Here is a 7,108-nt window from a genome sequence, read left to right as displayed (position 1 = left end):
CTTCATTACAGATTATATATGTGTCTGGTATCCGTGATTCATGTGTACATACACTGTATGGGGACCTGGGAGCTTCTACACTTTATTACAATAACACCTCAAATCTATGCTTACTGCAGTACTCCAGTTCACATATTTATGTTCTGTGGCAGGTTATCCAACATCACACTGTACATAGATTCAGTTCACCTGTTTGGTTTGATTTTCCTGTGGTGAGAATTAGTTTGCTGATACCTCATGCATATCTATTACTATGATGGCTTAGTGGTTAACTACTGTGACTATAGTGTACAGGGTCCTGAGTTTGAGCCTTGCAGAGGCAGTTTATTTTGTTGCTGGGCAGAACATGGGCCATTGGATCCAGAGGGATTAAGAACTTTAAAGCAGTTGTAAGCGGGTATGCGTAGGTTTGCACGATGGTAAGCACTGCTACCCTCCAGTTAGAGTTTCTTACACTCAGTTAGCTTCTACTTTGCTTAATCTGTGTAGGCAATGCTTACCCCCATGCAAACGTATTTAGGCACGCTTACTACTGCTTATTTGTGCTTAAACCTGCTTACTAGTGCCTTATTCATTATGGCACTGACACTTCACATGTGCATTTCATGCAGTACTCCAGTTCACTTTTAAATGTTATTATGTGGGTTATATGGCAAAAAGATGTAAATATATGTTCATATACAGTTTTCACATGGAAAATGATATGTACTGCAGTGGGACTCGAACCGCGAATGCCTGTTCATTAGGTGGATGCTCTAACCACTACAATATTGCTGTGCTGCTTCATTTGCATATATATTCCTTCTTATCATCTTCAGCCTTTTCAGCTGCTTTAACTTTAGCTAAGCGATAGGCAAACCCGCGCACCTATGGTTAGCTGTACTCGGGGTTTTAAAAAATAATAAATACAAGGGTTTCTTCATTTTATTTCAATGTACTGTTGCTGTTGAACACATGGGGACTGTTGGTGGGGATATGCGGACAACTATGAGTGGTCTCGCTCATTTATTTATGCATTCTTCTGTTCTACTTTGCAGGGACATGTTTACTCTGAGAGCTCTGCTCTCAGACACACCCCCTTCACTCGTCCACACTCCTTGTAGCATTAGGAGTTCAGGCAGCTGCCTTCATTAATATGCATGGTGCACTGCCGTCCTCCTCTTAAACTGCAGCTTCCGTGCAGGACTAGATTAGTTTTGCAGAGAAGATTAGTAAATCCGGGGGTATATCTCAAAATGTGAACAAGTATTGTTTCACTCCTTATAGTTCATTACTCTCCCTTCTTCACTTACTTCCTTGCTGCTAACTAATTCTCTTCCCCGACTTTCTGTCTAATATACCATGAACCTGTTTTTTCCTCACTTCATATTGCAGTTCCTATTTGTTTTAGACTAACCTACCGTTAGTTTGATTACAAACCGTTTAAAAATTTTGCTAAATATATATTAAATGAATGTTATATACCTTGTATCGATTTTTAACCAAAGTTTTTTATATTATGTCTAATTTGTTACAATTATTTCAACTGCAGATGTTTTTGTTTTATTTTTGAATATTGTAAAATTATTGTTTTTAAAATGTTTTGTAATAATATGGAACTTTTCTTTCCGGGTCTCCACTGAAAATGGATTTCTACCCAGTCGGGCTTTCCTAGTAATCAAATGACAATAAATAAATATAAAAAATTACTCTGATGATTCAATGTATTTCTAGGATTGTGTAATAGTATGTGATATTGAATTTCTTCATTTCTGTGTATAGATGTTCAATCAATGAACATTATCTTAAATAAGAAAGAAATTACTAGACATAGGCAAACAGAGGTTGTTGATGGTGAAAAAAGACATCTCTCTGACTTGGTCTGCAGTTCCCTGTAACCCACACCTGTATATTAAACTGTTTGGTCTGCAGTCCCCGCTAACCCACACCTGTACATTAAACTGTTATACTTACATGTATCTCCATCAGGTACCACCATGAACAGCAACAAAAAAACACTCAAATGCAGACATCGTGGTCTGTAAATAAGAGATAGTTGTTCTTGCTGTCAGTTGAAGAATGCTGTTTTTCACATTTAACAGCCTCTGTAACATCTGCAATTATTCAATGAGAATCAGGCTTGTGGAGGACTGAGTCAAAGGTAAATTCCTGAAAAGAAAGTAAAGAACCAGCTTGCCAGTCTTATTAAAAAAAATCTAAATCCTGGCTGAGATTACAAAGTGGACTGTTGGACATATAAACTGTGTATGTTTATATGTGACTGTGAGATTGTGCTTGTCTGCATCTGATTTTGTGCACTTGTATGAGTGAGCTTGCACATGCATGTTTGTTAATGTTGGCAGAAGTTAAGGAATATCAGTACATAATATATATATATATATACACACACTCACCACACACACACACACACACACACACACACACACACACACACACACACACACACACACACACACACACACACACACACACACACACAGGTTACATACAATGTGTCAAACAGCAATTTGTCAAACCCAGAAAACTGTTTGCACAGCTAATTGAAAATTGACCATGCCATCAATTGTACTGTGGATGATTGAAGTACAATGGGGATCAGATAATTTGCCCCTTTATATATATATATATATATATATATATATATATATATATATATATATATATATATATATATATATATATATATATATATATATATATATATATATATCATTAGCAGGGGATGTGGGGGCACAGGGGGCCTTGCTCCTCTGCAAAACTGTTTTGTTTTGTTGTGAATTTTTCAATTTTGTCGATAAGCAGTGCTTGATCAGTTACCACTTAATGAATGACAGTTTCAACCAGTGGGCCTACTGTGTGTGACTGTACCAGCCTAATGTTGAATGTAAAACACAGACAAAATAAATTCAATCATTTACAATAGCGAATGAAAAAACAATAGTATTGAGAGAGGAAAACTATTTCTTCTCCTGATATTAAAACATAAATACCCCCCCCCCCGTAACACTAGCCTCAAATTTGTCTGAATAGTGACAGTGTTACAGGAAGGTTTTAATGATGTGAAGTTGTAGGGCTGGGGGAAGGTACATTGTTAGGGTTAGGGTTAGCACCCATTATTAAAGAGGGCAGGCGGGCTCTGCCTCCCTTCACCACCTTACTTATGGGTGCTAACCCTAACCTTAATGCTACCCCTTCCCTCAACCCTAACCCTAAATCATTATTAAAACCTTCCCATAACATTGCCACTACACAGGACAGACTCAGTCACAGAAACCTTCACAAACAGACACAAACAGCACTACATCTATTATTTAACTTAACCCTCACCCTTAGCCCTAAAATACACAAATTTGCACATAAACACACCACACCTACCCTTTACTCATCCCTGACTCTAACTCTAGCTCACATACACACATACACATACATGTACACATACAGTCTCAACTCCCTGACCCTGGGATGTTTGATGTTGGGGGTATGGTTGGGGAACAGAAAGTAAGTGGCCAATACACCTCTGTTGTATAATTCTAGGATTCTGTCTTTTATGTACATTTCTGTAGAGTTTATGAGTATGTATTGGAAGTGTGAAAGCTTTTTTGACTAGAATTTGTCACTTTGTTTATAATTATAATTTTTGTTTTTCAATCTGTTTTCTTATTTTCCTGGCTTATTAAGAGAATTGCTTGTATGTGGCTTTTTGGGCCTGACCTAGATTTCAGCACAGCAGTATGTATACCAAACAATGAGCATATTATGGCCATAAAACCCACAAACAACAATGCCCAGAAGTAAATTGAGGGAAACTATTTCTAAATGCGCAAAATATGAAACTGGTTTATAACGAATGTTAATATAACTAGGAACTCTTCAGGAATAGTTGAAGATTTGATCAGTTAAATAGTATTCTTTAAGGAAGCTTATGTAATATAAACAAATATTTCTCCTTAGTCTGAAGTACAAAACATCACTGGAATTGTTTCTTTTTTCTAGTAGAACCCATATCATGGGACATGTTGGTAAAATTATTTAGAATAAATTGTTAGAAATGGCACAGATCCAACTGTTTATGTAAGAGTTGACTTCATTTCCACCAGTGTTTCTGTCCCAGCCTGCAGTCACAGAAGCCAATAAATTTGTATGATAGAAAGATATGAGATGGTCTACAGTGCAGCTGTAAGAGCAACAGTTAGCCACTTATAGACACCCTGTGCTCTGTTATCTAACCTGCTAAAATACTTCTGTAACTCCTACTTTAATATAGTGCTATGAATAAGTCTGTATAGACTCCTGTATATTAATAGCAGTAGTTTCACATCCCATAAAGCAGTAGCAATGTTAAAATATCATAGGGCATGCATTGCCAAAGCATCTCTTATGTTATTCAGATTTTTGGCATAATCAAAATTGTGAGTTATTTTGTGTATCGTATATCACTTTCATATCCATTTGTATTCCTCACAAAAGCATCCAATAAAACAAACAAACCAAAAAAAAAACCCACAGTATTTTATAAACAGTACTAACACATTTAAAAGCAAGGGTGAAAATTGCGTCTTATCAACTGTACTTGAAATCTAGTAGTGTAGCTATTTTACAAGTGCTCTCTGTTCGGAAACTTTCTTAGTACCCGATACCTACTAAAACTCATGTCCAGCAGACATACAGTATTGTTGTGGTCACCATAACTCAACCTATACTTAAGTGGGTTATAATCTTGCACATTCTCTGATGCTGCCTGTATATAGGAGCTTACATATAATCTACTTAAAGTTAACAGTTTCTGCAGATGGTGGTGTTGGCATTGCTGGAATTCACATTTTGTCATTTGATCTTTCTGGTTTTAGATATTCACCTTCATATGTGCTGGTTATTAGTTAACACCATTATGATTTATGGAATGTCATCAGGCCTTGGTCAAGGCTAAGAACAGTCCAATAGGACCAACTCAATTCAGAGCTCATTTGGTTGCAGTCACTCAGATCAAGTCAGGTATTTGGTGTACACTACAGAGACTGAAACATATTTTGTTGAAATGACACCTTGAGAGGATAGCTAATGATCTCCCATTTACTACTGAGTGGTGTCAATGGTGCAACAGGCAAGCTCCTTGCATAACATGCCAGAATATTAGAAAGTTGTAGGTTCTAATTGCATACCAGGTGATTGGATTTGTTTTGTCATCTGCCAGTTAGAGCAGAGAATTAAGGCTATGAGTTGCTAATGAGCTGCTTCCTGTAGTCAATGGTTTGATTCCCTCAGCCTTCATTTGCCTACTGTGTGATTCTGAGAAAGTCTCTTAAAAGACAGTGCTCTGAGGCAATTGAGAGATGGGGCTAGGTCTCTTAGTAGTCTTCATGACTGCATGCATTGTAACTAACTATGAATCCAGTTTGCCCATTTAATATGCTTTTTTTGTCTTCATGACTGCTGACCATCTCAATAATTACTATACATCATGGATCATGGCAATTTGTTCCCCTATATCATGCATGGGGGCCATCATCCAGGCAGCCACTAGGCTTTTTTCCTGATTTTGGTCCAAATCCATGCCTTTGATAGCTGACATGAGTACTTATCAAAGTGAGGGCCTGTTATGCCATCTCAGAACTGAGCAGGCATCTACACAAGGGAGATGACAGCAACAGTGCATATAGGCTGCTTGGCAGCACTAAGAGCATGTCCGTGGCCTGTACACTGAATGTTGTGGCAGTCAATGCCAATGAGTGACAACTTATGAGGGAGCTAGACTGCCCCCCACCCCCACCAAGAATGTGTAAGATAGCATTGACCACTCACTCCTATACATCTTCATTGGCTTCTGAAGCACCTGGATCACTAGACAGCCCAAAGTTATCTGGGTCAAAGTCAAGACTTTATTTCTGTGCAACATGGAGCTGGTGATGCTTGCCCAAATGTTATGGCTGCATGACATACAGGAGATGGTATGTTAAGGTATGGAGGCAAAACCACATTTTGCAAAATGCTCTTGGGGGACCGCACATTTGTTTACTGAGTTATAGTCAATTATTTTGAGGACTGTCTGTAACTGACCACTTGATCCATAATTCCTTTAGTCCCAGATGAACAAGTTTCAGAAAGAGAAGTGCAAATGTGATGCGCTGTAAAACCTTGATGGGGATTTCAGCCCCCTCATATTCATCATTAAGATGACGCATATCACTAGAATTAGCCAAAGCCTCCTTTTAAATAGCACTTTAATGTATTTGATTTGACTGGACTGGTAATTAGAGAGCACATTTTGTTGCCTTGCTATACACTTCTCTGAAATTCAAAAAAGAAAAAAACTGTATACCTATCTATGTGGGTCCCTGTCAGAAGGATGAAAGCTCATAACAGTGAACATCAAGCAAATGAATAGGGAACATCAAAACCTCTGAAGGTCAAAAAACAAACAAACAAACAAAAAAAGCAACCCACAACATCTGTGCTGCCCCACACCCCCTGGTAATTATATATCTACAGCACGACAGTAAAGAAAGGAGCAAAACCACAATCCCCACTGTACACGATGTTGTTCAACCTTCCAAGTTTTCAACGTTCCCAGTTCAGTCTTTTGATGTTCTCCCTTGTGAGCTTTCCACACATACTCAGGTAATGTATGTTTTATACATATACACACACACACGCACACACACACACACACACACACACACACACACACACACACACACACACACACACACACACACACACACACACACACATGTATATATATATAGGCAGATATACAACATAGTATTAATAATAATACATTGACAATATATTACTAATAATTACTACTACTACTACTACTAATTGATAATGATATATAGTAATATCTCTTAATAAGGAAGCAGCTGGGAAAAATCCTAATGCAGTCGATAAGGCAGAATAAATTCCAGAAAAAACTTAAATGCCTGAGAAAGCACCAGCTTTGGTGTAAACCATTCTATGGTTCAAGAACTGCTCATTATTAAAGCTTTAATTGCCTGCATGGTTTCTGTATGGAGCATTTCTTGAATATGTAATAATATATTGGTATATATTAATATACAAATATACGTGTATAAATGTGTGTATACAAACCACACGTGCACACACACAC

The sequence above is a fragment of the Protopterus annectens genome, chromosome 11.part0, assembly GCF_019279795.1.
Source record: "Protopterus annectens isolate FY-2018-M chromosome 11.part0, PAN1.0, whole genome shotgun sequence".
NCBI lineage: Eukaryota > Metazoa > Chordata > Ceratodontiformes > Protopteridae > Protopterus > Protopterus annectens.
Note: the sequence above shows the minus strand (reverse complement) of the source record.